Here is a 14,081-nt window from a genome sequence, read left to right as displayed (position 1 = left end):
ATATAAATGACAGTCATAAAAAATAAATAAATGATTGTATAGGTGAGAAATAAATTTTTAATTTGACATGCATTAAGAATATTTTGACATGCTTTAATTTTCCAATTTTTCCAAATCTATTTTCATATCGAGGACGGTCAAAAAAGTATTACACAACACGTTGTACTGTGTAGTGTGTATGTGACAAATAAAATGTGAATTTGAATTTTTTTCCCCCTGATTCTTCTGTCGGTGAGATCTGAATTCAGTCAGATTTTATTTTTAGCTATGTCAAAATGACATACAAGAACTCTGTAGAAATCTGAAACCTGCACAATTATATTTTAAGCTATTTAAAAGGTAACTGTTTCAGTATAATTGTGTGTTTTTTACCGTGGTGCTTACCTCCCATATCATGAAGATCTTAGAGAAACTAATGCTGGAGGAGCTTAGGCCCATGGTTAGGCCATTCACAGACCCCCTTTAGTTTGCCTACCAGCTCCACCTGGGAGTTGAGGACCCCATCATCTACCTGCTGAACTAAGCCTACACTCACCTGGACAGGGCGGCAAGCACCGTGAGAGTCGTTTTCTTTGATTTCTCCAGCGCCTTTTACACTGTTTGTCCAGCTCTACTGTGTGAAAAGCTGACAGCGATGCAGGTGGATGCTTCCCACATGTCCTGGATCATTAACTACCTGACTGGCAGACCACAGTATGTATGCTTCCAGCACTCTGCGTCAGACAGCGTGGTTTGTTACCCTGGTGCTCCACAGGGGACTATTCTGTCTCCTTTCTTCTTCACTGTCTCCATTCCTGCCATCGTCAGAATTTTTTGATGACTCAGCTATAGTTGGTTTTATCAGTGGTGATGAGGAGACTGAGTTCATAGCTACAGTGGATAAGGAGCTAGTGGTCAATTTGAGGAGCACTAAGGCACCTATGACCCCGGTTTCCATCCACGAGGTCTCTGTGGACATGGTAGAGGATTACAAATACGTGGGAGTTCACATTGTTAATAAACTGGACTGGACTGAGAACTCCGAATCCATCTAGAAGAAGTATTTACTTGGTGTCTAATTAAAAAGTCATAAAATGAAGCCTTTCCCAGTTTCCAAATGAAGAGCTTGGAGTTTGATTGGACTACAATCGAGTGAATTACCTTTAATACTATACTGAATCATACAGTATGTATGATGTCATGCAAAATGGTAAAGCGCAATTTTTTTTTTGTCCGTGATGCTTAAGCAGTTAATGCTCTGGTGTGTTGATCGGAAGATCAGTCTTCATTCTAAGGCTGTTGGGCCCTTGAGTGAGGCCCTTAACTCTCTCTGCTCCAGGGGTGCTGTATCATGTCTGACCCTGTGCTCTGACCCCAACCTCAAAAGTTGGGATACGTATAGAATGAATATCACCGTTCTGTAATGTATATGTGACTAAATAAAGGCTTCATTCAACTAATTTATTTATATTAGTTACATTTATGCAAGAGTGCAAATCAAATCAAGGACTCATCTTGACTCTTCTATTAGTCTCAGGCTAGCATTTAGCATTGAAATAACACCTAGAGTATTTATTTAATTTTTTCATTTGTCTAACTGCACGTATATATATATATATATATATATATATATATATATATATATATATATATATATATATATATATATATATATATATATATATATATATATATATATATACACACACACACACACACACTGTAACTCACTTTCAGTGTGTGTTAATCTAGCATTTATTTTACAGGTTCACTTGAGTACATTTTCCCCCACTGTTATAGGTACATACTGTAGACAGGTATTATTTTGGTAACACTGGAGAAAACAATGCTATGTATTTCACATACATGTATACAACACGTTTAACTGGTGCTTTTCATCAACTCGGATAACAACAACTCGGATAAGTAGTGGTAGAAAAGTGGCAGAAAAGCATATAGGAACATATTAGCACTTCCAAATGTTCTATATGTATTCTGTATGTATTTACAGGTATGATTGCTGTTTTTGTAGAAAGGACATGATTCTTAATAACACTCTCTGGTGTTTATAACAGTTTATAATCACACCCTCCAGTGTCACCCAAATGATAATGGGGTTCCCTTTTGAGTCTGGTTCATCTCAAGGTTTCTTTCTCACCACAGTCGCCTCAGTCACCTCAGTCTTATTCATTAGGGATAAATACAAACACATTTAAATAGAAGTCTAATATTAATCTTGAACGTTTGCACAAGGTTAATCTTTGTTTAATAAACTTTTTGTACTATATTTCTTATGTTCTGTAAAGCTGTCCATTGTTAAAAGAACTATACAGATAAAATTTGAATTGAATTGAATACTTCCCCTTTCCATTTAATCTAGACTAGATTATGGATGTTTTGGAACTATGTTGACATATTTTCAGTGGAACAAATGGTCCTGTATTTTGAACACATAACCCGAATGAGAAAAAGACCTGCTCATATGTTTCTGTCCTACAGCCTGACCTATAGTATTGTGTTATTTTGGTGTGTTTTTCCTGGAAACGCATACCAAAGTAACCACAGGTTATGATTGTAAAAGTCCATCACCATGTAACAATTATAATCTTGTTATTAAAGGTTTGTGGTATCGCTGTGATGTGGTGACACACAACTATTTGCCTGACCCCAAAAACATCTCAGTAATGATACAATTTCTGTTCAAGCGCAATGTGTAATTCTACTCTAAATGTATATGTACAAAACCACAATCAACAAATTTCCAACCTACAAAATGTATTGAATGTTGCATAAGTATTCAACCCCTTTCTTCTAGCTGCTCCCTGTTTGGGGTTGCCACAGCGGATCACGTGGTCCACATATTAGATTTGGCACGGGTTTTACACCGGATACCCTTCCTGATGCAACCTTCCCATTTTTATCTGGGCTTGAAATCAGCACTGAGAGTTAGCACCCTGCCTGAGAATTGATCCCAGGCCACAGCAATGAGAGCACAGGATCCTGCCACTGGACCACCTGGGGACTATTCATGCCCTTTCTACATTTTTGTAATATAAATAATAATTTATCTTCTTCTAGTTTTGGCTTAAAAACTCTATACCAATGAAATTGGAATTGAATTTAATTAAAATTGAAAAGTGATATCATTTGGGAAACCCCTTCACAAACCCACTGTAAAAGGACCTCGGCTCATATTTGTTTATGGTAAAACCTTTTTCTCACACTCTTGTGTTTGTCTCAGAATCAGTGGAACATGTAAAAATCGTAGACCACGATCATCTGTTTACATAAAACATGCAGATCGAAATCACATGCTGGTGTTGGACAATAACAGACTTGTCCCTCTTCAACAAAAGGTCCTCATTTGGAGAAACCACCTTCCTGGATATGCTTCAACATACACTGGTGCTGATGTGTTTGTATTTCCTGCATCGAGATCCAGTGAGAGTGTATGTGTGGGTTTCTCCAAGCATTGTGGAACATGTAAATAAATAACACTTCATGATGATCCAACCATCATATGGGATCCTTTATACTGGGAGTCTCTCTGTCTGTCTTAGATACATCCTTGCTTGTACTCGGGCTTACTAACAGAGACATGAAGAAAAGTACTGTTGCTGTTCCTGGGATTTTGAGATCAGAGGTGTTATTCCTCGAAGTCGCTTTTCAGCGTCGTGGTCACAGTCTCAGACCTCCTGCATACTATTACCACGTGCAGGAATGTGCTTAACTTGAAGCAAGTACATTCTTTCATATTTCTCAGTATTTCTTGAACTTCTTCAGTTCATTCCTTTGAATGAGCTCCATCTGAATATGCCTGCATTTATGAAACCAAGTTTGATTGAAAATGTTATATTTATCGTGAATTCGCAATGCAATTTGCCTACAGTTACAATTTTTATTTATTAAATAAAACCATGTCATGCTTTTTATCCAGTTATAGATACATTTAATGTTATGAGACAAGATAGTTCCTGGTATTGCTATAAATCAGTTATAAACATTGTTCCCTCACCAGCCTCTCTTTTTTCTCCCTTGACGTTAAATGATACATCATCAGAATGAATGCAAAGCATAAACTTATCAATCCTGAAGACTTTCTTGGGGCAGAAAATGCACACCTCGTATGAACGTTAAACAAACATCTCCTTACAGAAAACATCACAGTATCAAAAAACAAAAAAACAAAAAAACAAAAACAAAAAAACACGTTTTTGTTGAAATTGACATTTTTATTTATATTATTACTCTCAACCAATCAGAATCCAAACATCACTGTGTTTCATTAAAAATAAGCTCATGATGAAAATAAAGTATGTAAAAGTATGTGATGGAATTTTATCCATAAACATTAATGATACAGCAAAAAACATAAATAAACTACTCCATCACTTCACAATTGACTGTCACTTATACTGTATATTATGAATTAAATATTCTAACAAATATCATGGTTCAGAAAATCTAACTCAATTCCTCAAAAGTATTCAAGTCCTCAAGTTTTTTGCTGTCAAGGTGTCAATTTCTGAATGAAGCTTAAACACTGTAATGTATTACACTGAATGCTGTGTAAAAATCATGGATATGCTCAGTGACTCGCTCTTCCAGAAGTTATACACACACACACACATACACACACACACACACACACACACACACACACACACACACACACACACACACACACACACACACACACACACACACACACACCAACACACACACACACACACACTACCCACTACTCCACTCCCTCAGAAGGTGAAAGGTCACAGCTATAGTGTCAATTACAGTGGGACACTCTCTCTCCTTGTGACAGTCACACTCTGCTTTTTCCACTGAAGAGTGTATGTGTGTCATTCAACATTCTGCCTACAAGAAGCTTGTGGAAATTTTATAAATTTAATAAAATAAAAATAAATAAATAATAAAATAAACTTCCTGTTTGTCCAGATCTTTAATTTTAGACGTAAGTGGCTAATCACAAGCATTATGAAAAAAAAATAATTTCTAGTATTTTTAAAAAGTTTGGGGATTTTATCATCTACTATAATTAAAATCTTTTAGGCAGAATTAATGAAAGACCCTCTGACAAGTAACCCAGAACCTCAACCACTCATACCTTTTGAGATATCTTTCTCTCCCTCTCACACACAGAGAGAATGAAAGAGAGAGCGTGTGAGAGAGAGAGAGAGAGAGAGAGAGAGCGCACGTGAGAGCATGTGAAAGCAAGCACAGTTCTATATATAACAACCCACTATACTATGCTCCCCTAATAAAACTATCCCCTTGAAATAGGTGTCACATCGGGAGGAGGAAGGCACACCCAGATACAGGATAGCTTCAAATAAATAGGTTTAAGAACTTAATATACAAAGAACAGGAACAAAGACAGAAACTACACAGGACAAAGGAGAATGGGGCACTGACGATGAATCCACGCTGCCATCGGCAACGTGGCACAGTTAAATAGACAGAACAATGAACACATAAAGAACAGGTGTGCAGAGACAGGGAGGAGTAAACAAGGGCGTGGCAGACACGTGCCACGGAACATAAACAGAAGCACATGGTCAAAAGTCCCGGCTGAACCGTAACAATAGGTACATATACACATATTATTTCAGTAACATGGAGAAAATGTTGCTATGTCTTAATTTATTTATCTATTAATCAATTAGCTAACTTAATATACTGATCCCTCCCGGGGTGTAGCACAGGATCGTAGGCCCTACGCAAAGATACTGTGTGGGGGCCCCTATTTCACCTTTTTAATGATAATGTAAAATGAATAGCAATTAGTATATTAAAATTTGCATTACTATAGACAGGACATATGATTCAGTGATTTAGTAACCACTTGTGAATGACTGCCTTACAGCATTGACGTATATCATGTATAAAATAGTATAACAACGTGTTACTTGCATTAATGTCAATGCAGCAGCACTGCATATCATATTTTGATCCTAATATGTCCTAACCTTTAAAATAGATGGAACAACTCAGTATCTTTTTATAAAAAATTGCAGTTCACTTTCTGTGGCTGTTTCTGGAACAGAGTGTAATGTGCTTAATTTTTTTAATTCATTCATACTTTGCCAGTTTACTATTATATATACCGTTATTCATGTAAAATGTTGGACCACGTTTATAATGTTTTGATGCAAAAACACACAATGTGCAAACATTGTTTTATATTCACATTTAATCTCTAAAAATACTTCTCACACTTTCCGTGTTACTTCAGAGTTTAGTAGTGTGATAAGAACATTTATCACATGCTTGGAACCAAGTTGTGTCTTATGGAAATAGAGACAATTGTGCAGCAACTTAGCAAGCATTTATTTTCCTAGCTAGCACTGACATTGTGCAGTGCTTTAGATCTCACCTGCTCTCTTTAGAAAAAAACTTGTGAGGAGTTGTTTTCCCTATTTTTGTTTTTTTTCTCTCCTCCCTCTCCTATCTTTCCTAATGGCCAGATTTTGGTTTTGACATCATGTGCAACGGCGGGGCGAGTATCGCGTCTCTCAACACCGGCGGAACACTCACAAACTCCCCTGTATCATCCACCAAGTCCGCGCACTCTCTACTATCCCTCACAGCCAATGCGCACTTTGCATCGCTTCTAGGCAACCAATAAAATTGTCCAGTCTGTGCATTGCCGCATGCACGCTCGAGGTGGGAGGGGTCTACGTAGATTCGTGTCAAAGCAGCAGAGAACTAGAAGTAGCACATAAGCGCGACTGTCAAAATGATCGCGCAGATAATAAAATAATAACATTAATACAAATTATAAAATGATCGTCGAGGGCCCCTCACATGCCAGGGCCCAATGTACCCAGTCACCCTTTTCCCCCCACTTACGACGCCCCGATCCCACCACACAGCCTGGAAGTGGGGCAGCATCCACCACAGGGATGTCTAAGACGGGTTAAAGAGGATGGATAGTTGCTCGCCTGCAGGCAGGTACCCCAGCATATGGGAAGTCTCTAAGCATGTTAGCAGTAAGCTGGTCCAGAAAAGCCCTGAACTTGATGAGGTTCTTTCACTTTCAGTGGAACTGCATGTCCTGTTCAGTCTAGCAGAACAGGACATGGAGGTCTAGCTTTCTGTCTCAAATCAGAGCTGCAGGTGGAGGTAAATGCAGAATGTCTTATTGCCATGTTGATTAAACAACTAAAATGAGAACTGAGGTTAATGACAACAAAAACAAATACTAGGACAAAGGAGGACTGAAAAACTCGATCAGGACTTGAACAAATCTTAAACATAACAAAGAAAAACAGAAACTTAAATAAGGTGACTAATCACTAAAAATACAAAACAGGTGAGCACACTGAACACAGGAAATGAAGCCTAAACTAAACCCAAACATGCAGGGTTGCCCTCTGGTGGTATGGCAGAGAAGAGTCTTAAATATCTCGCTCTCACTCTCTCACTCATTTTCGCCTGTCTCAGGCGTCATCGGGCATCAAGGCAGGATACACCCTGGACGGAGTGCCAAAACATCACAGGGCACACACACTCTCTCATACACTCCGGACAATTTTCCAGAAATGCCGATCGACCTACCATGCATGTCTTTGGACCGGGGGAGGAAACCGGAGTACCTGGAGGAAACCCCTGAAGCACGGGGAGAACATGAAAATTCCACACACACGAGGTGGGGGTGGGAATCGAACCCCCAACCCTGGAGGTGTGAGGCGAACATGCTAACCACTAAGCCACCTTACCCCCCCTCTTAAATATCTGTGACACTTCAAACATTTACACCCCACCCCCACCCCCTCTGGCTCTTAATATATTGCATGACCTTATTGGGCATCAGTAATTTGTCTTTTTTTTAATAGTTGTATACAAGTCCCTGATTTGCTGGTAAGGGATCAGATATGCAGAAGATACTGAAAATGCAATGATTTTGCAGGAGCTGGAAAATTAGTAACTGCTCAGGACAAACAAGAGACTCACAAACAGCTATCACAAAACATAAAAACAATCGGTGATCAAGTATGTGTAAACATTTGAACCCGTTCTTTGTGTGAATTATTATTATTAGTTATTATTATTTTGTCTTAAAGTGTGAAGAGTTAACTCTCAGTGCCGGTCCCAAGCCTGGATGAAATGGGAGGGTTATGTCAGGAAGGGCATCCGGCGTAAAACCCGTGCCAATTCAAATATAAGGACCAGATGATCCGCTTTGGCGACCCCAAAGAGGGAGAAGCTGAAAGAAGAGCAACAACAACATTTTGTCTTAAAGTGTAAAGATCTGTTATGTGAAATAGTTTATTCATGGCAGAAATACATATAAATAAAACATTTTTTAAATTGTTTACATTTTGTAGATTCTGAAAAGTATACTCTATTAGTAGTACTCTAGTGCAGCTGAGTGTACATGTTTTGTGTGTGTGTGTGTGTGTGTGTGTGTGTGTGTGTGTGTGTGTGTGTGTGTGTGTGTGGTTGCTTAGTAGTCGTGCTTGTTTTCTTCTTTGCTATAATGGTGTTGGGTGTTAAGCAGCTGTAATAATTCGCACTACTAGTTTTAACTGGGCCACCAGGTTACTAACTGTTTATGCATGTATGTGCAAATCCTTTATTTAGAAGGCAACGTGAGAACTATAAAATATAATACTTGCTCATCGGTTCATTACAGTCTCCAAAATAGTTTATATTACAGAAAGGGTCAAATTTTAGTAAAGGACAGCATTTATAAAGGAAGCCCGAGAACAAAGGAAGTGTGTAGTTCCAGTGCATATTTCTTTTATGTCATTACTGAACAAGTTCAAGGAAGGCTAAGCAATTCGGAGAAGCGTTTGGAGCGAATGTGGTTTACGTGGAGCATTACTGTGAAATTACACTGTGTGGGAAACAGATTGTAGGTTTGGCAGTAAAGCTATAAAGTTCTAACCTCTCGCGAAAACTTACGTTACATTTAATGTGACATTTCTGCAAAAGGTATGAATTAGATAAGACAACCTCGGTGTTAACTATACATGCAAGTTTAATTAATTCTTGCCTAACTTTGCCATTGTCATTGGAACAATTGTAAATTGCTTAAAGGTGAATTTTCTTCCAAGTGTTAGTGGTTTTGTTTCTTTCAGCAAACCGAAACAGGCTCACTCAGGCAGTTTGTGGTAATAACCCTCTGTATGTTGTTCAGTCCATTCTCTTTTATCTTTAAAGTTCTGAGGATGTACAGCGTCCCTGAAGCACAATGCTGTCACCCCCATGTTTTCCTGAAGGGGTGGTGATAAGATTGAGATATGGCCTGTCCCTTATTAAGACAATATCATTCATTTGGAGCTTCCAGACAAATCTGCTCAGTTTCAGGGAATGAATAGTTTTGCAAGGCACACCATATGACCACTCTCCCACATGAATGTAGGGTGCCACATGAACCTTTTAGAGACTTACAATAATAACAACAATCTGAATTTGTTTAGAACACCTCAGTTTATTCAGAAATGTGTCTGTCGACTGGACAAGCTTTTCTACCTCGTGTATTTTCCGCATGTGTCCCCGATGACCCCTTTAACTCACAGCTCAATATTCATTCCGGCTGTTTAAAACTGGCTTCACACATGCACAGCAGCTATGAAGACACACTAAGCACGTGCAGAACCATAGACCATGTGATAGCAAAGCAATCTGACAGACAAGAGGTCATGGGAAATGGGAAGATAACTAAAAAGCAATCATTTATACAAAGACATTCATACAAGCTGCAAACATGTCAAGGTTTCTGAAGAAACATAGGAGGTGAAAAAAATTCAGAGATCGGGTGTGTCCACTATCTGTCTTTCTGTCTGTGTGTCTGTCTTTCTCTCTCTCTCTCTCTCTCTCTCTCTCTCTCTCTCTCTCTCTCTCTCTCTCTCTCTCGTGAGCCAGCTGGAAGAGAGTGTGTTTTTAACAGATGTTCAAAAGTTCCTAGTGTTCTTGGAAAACCTTGGACTTGGACATTTGTTATCTTGTGGGCGTATGTGTGTATATGTATGTGTATATTGTTTGCATTTGTTCTATTATATCACCGGTCAGGACATCAAGATTACAAAACATAGTTACTTTAAATAGATAAAAATGGCACTGGAGCACATTGTAAATAAGCATGCGTGCCTGTGGTAAAAAATGGTACATGTCACAAAACATTATGTTTACAAAAAAAAATACGATACACACCACAGCTGGCGTAACAGCTGAACTGCAAAATATTGCTCCACTACTAATCATTTTAAATGGTGGTCATGAATGTGACAGCGAGGAATATTTTAACGAGGGAGAACAGGACGGGAGTCAAGTATCCATGACCTGAGTCTGGAGTCTTTGCTCCGAGCCAAAACTCAAGAGCACATTATGTTTCATTCTGAATATATCCACAATCTGACTGGTCTGGACCGCCAGTGCACCACAGAGCTAAAGGCAAGCGTGACAGGGATGATGAGTCAGCATTGGGGCACATGTGCACACACACTCACACACATAGAGGAGTCTTTGGCATGAAAGCTCTGAAGGTAAATATGAGGTCTGTCATAACCTCTAGTCTAAATTTAACCACGGTTCACTCTTTAAATCTTTCGCTCTTTGCTCCCACTCCCAAGCGAGGAGACTCTTGTTCATGCAAAAGCTTAAACATAAAATAATTCTGGTTGTGAAACATTTCAGTATAACTGCTGTTTCCCATTGACATTTGTGATGCAACTTGCTGAATTTTTGTGCTTTTTTATTTTTTAGAGAATTCTGTGATTTCAGAAAATTGCAAGTACAGGATTCTTCTTTTAAAACTTCTAACAGTGAAGACACATACGTAATGATTTCCTTTGATAGCTGTACTTATGTTCAGAGCATGTGAATTAAAGAGGGCTGTGGCTGAATGCATGTTGTGATGATGTCACATGACACGTTTAGGCTCAAATCCGCGGTAAGCTGCGATAGATATTTTAGAGCTTGCTTGCTTTTACAAAACATTCGAAATGTGTTTCGAAATCGTAAAACCGCAAAAACCCTGGAGTGTAATATCTATTATGGCTTTGTCACAAATCACACAGAAAGGTTGGAGTTTTCCATTTACAGCATTTGGTTTATATCCATGTCATAATAGATAATACCTTTTTCAGTACATTTAGATTTCGTTGCTTGAACATCAGCAACCTGGATTTTTTTATGTTTAGAGTGAAATAGATTATGTATAATCCATCCTGCTGCACCTGAAACGAAAACTGTACTTGAGTTTATACCACAAAATTTCCCATTGATTTTCTGCTTTGCTCTCCTTATATGGCCGGAATTTCCTGTTTGAGTTTTATGTTCTCATAGTGGTTGACAAGTCTCCACTTCTTCCTAACACTACCCCTCATTAGCATGTTTATGCAAGCCTTTGCAGTTCTCTTTAGAAGTGTTTTGTTTTTCAGCTCCTACTTACTGTAAACTGCTTGTGTATTTTACCCATCCCACTTTCATCATACAATATACTTAGATGATTAGTGCTCTGATTCATCTTGATAATTGTGCTTCATCTACAAACTGAAACTAAATTCCCAAACTGCCAACGTTATTCTTTCCTTCTTTTCCTCCTCCACATCACACTATTTTTATACACATCATACGGATCATGAAAAGCACACACACACGGCCTCATGACAGACACAGATGAACGAATGAAACACTTACAGTAAGAGTTCTGCAATGTTTGTCATGCCGTCAGCACAGTAGGTGCAAATGGCACAGTTCACACATATATCATGTACGTTCACACTAAACATGCAATTAACACTTTCCTTCAGCTCACATCTCACACCCCCATCAGACAGGCAAATAACACCCCCCAGAATCCAAGCATGCACTCCTGTTTAATATCCATGTACAATTCTATCTGTTAGCAAGCACTCAAGCAATCATCAAAAATCCTTTTCAGAAATAAAATGTTCAGATCAATAGCCCGTTAGTTCTGATAGATATTAGCATGCTGTCGCCACCAGGTTTTTGCCACACTACTTTCTTCGCTGGTGGTCACAGGAAGTCCTGATTATTTAATTGTAGAACAGTGTAGTCCTGCAAAACCATTCGCCATTTACTGCTCTAGATGATCCAAAGTTCGGGTATTCATAATAGACCTTTTGTCAGGTTTGAAGGTGACACAAGAGGCTTTTTAAGATATGAAAACCAGTTAGTGTTACTCATTAATGGTATAGAATTGTACATGAATATGTGAGTGATGCAACATTAGTTTGTTTAGAAAGTTGTGGACACAGTGTCAAATGGTGCCATGTGGTCCCCACTATTTATTTTGGTATTGCACGATTGCAGCAACTCAAATAACCACAGAATATACAGTATGTGTGGTTAGTAGTAATGTGTAGTAAAAGTGGTATTTGTAACAGTAATGCTAGTAGTGGTAGTGTATAAGGAGTAGTCATTGTTGTTACCAGTGTGATGTGATGTAAAACTGAACCTAATGATAAAAAAGTAAAAGTTTATTTTTTCTCTTAATTTAACTGTGTAATTAATAAGATTCATTTTATGCTATCTATGTCTTTTCTAGTTTGCTATGTCAAGATCCAACTTTTACACAGACAGGTGGAATAATATTATGTGTCTATTCCCCTTTAGCTTTTGAGTGAACTGGCTTTTCAGCTTAGTAAATTTTTCCACATTCGGTCTAAATGCTGCTATAGATGAGAAAGTTTTCAGTCCTCTCCCATATCGTTGAAGCAATGGGTCTGATGGGTTAAATGAGTCAAATGCGACAAAATATTTCTTACAAAAAAACACCTAATGCAAGAAATTGGTTAAAATAAATATGCAACTAAATTCAATGAATGGATGTCCAAGGTTATGTGTGTGTGTTCCCCTGCTCTAAGGAAAGAAGCAGTTTGGTCCTATATACAATGAAAGTCTAAGTTTAAATTTAGAATTCATCCTTTTAGAGATGGATCTACTTTTTCCAATGGAATAATTTGCGGTTGCTGCTGAAGTCACCAGTATAGTTGTGTGTATTACTCAGTTTTGAAGTAAAAGTTGAGTAAAATTCCATAAAAAGAGGTTTCAGTAAGATTTTCTCTGATGTAAGTTTCATCCTCACACCCCTAACAACCTGTACTTAACAAGCCGTATTTGTCAGTTTTTTCTTATATTATAAAATTCTTATATTAAAAATTCTAACCGGTGTAGTGCCACATTTTTCAGCTACAGCAGAAGATGGAAATTGTGGTGTGTTCCTTTAAAATGTTAGTGTTTATCATTCATATTGGCATCAAAATGACATCATCGTCCAGTCACACAGGCAGAATGTCTCATCTTTTATCACTTACTTGTTATTAACAAGACTGATGGCTCATTTCTGGAGACATGTCATCACTGAATGTTTGTGTTCCCACACAGAGGAATTCCTTCAAACAGTGGTGTTTTTCTACGCACCACTTCCGCTGTGCATCACAGGAACTGTAAACCACTTTATTGCTTTATATATATTCATGTATGCCTTAATGTTAAATGTTCTTTCACCTGTAAGTCTAAGGGTGTGTGGGATCATCTACAATGCACAATGGATACAGTGTGTGGGGTAAATCTTTATGACAGAGGGAAGAGAGACTCCAATGATCTTCTCAACTGTCCTCACTATCCGCTGCAGGCTCTTTCAATCTGAGATGATTCAGTTTCCAAACCAAAAACATTCATTTTTTCACATGCTCCCATGTGGTATTACAGCGTTCACATGAAAAACATGCCGGCACATGTAAAATGTCTATAGGCATCATCACTAAATCATTTTCTTTCCGTCTCCTTTCTTCTCTAATCGAAACCTGTATAGAAAGCAGTGTGTCTGAATCATTCTCACGGTGATCCAGTGCCGTGCTGCTATTTTTAGTTCACTGAGTTTCAAGTGCATCTGCATTAAACACATTAAGTGCGTCTGAGGATCAGAAGACGCAGATGTGCGAGCTATGAATAGGCTTTTTTTTATGGAAAATGTGCTCCATTGATAATGTGTACAATGTACAAAACTTTTCAAAATTTTCACAAATATCTATTTGTTTACAAAGACACAAAATGTACCAATATATAAACAGATACAGATTATGTTTGAATTGTCCTTCAGGTTCTAATAG

This window comes from Tachysurus fulvidraco, chromosome 5 (genome assembly GCF_022655615.1).
Source record: "Tachysurus fulvidraco isolate hzauxx_2018 chromosome 5, HZAU_PFXX_2.0, whole genome shotgun sequence".
NCBI classification, from domain to species: domain Eukaryota; kingdom Metazoa; phylum Chordata; class Actinopteri; order Siluriformes; family Bagridae; genus Tachysurus; species Tachysurus fulvidraco.
The sequence above is the reverse complement of the archived record's forward strand: the minus strand, read 5'-3'. Positions refer to the sequence as shown.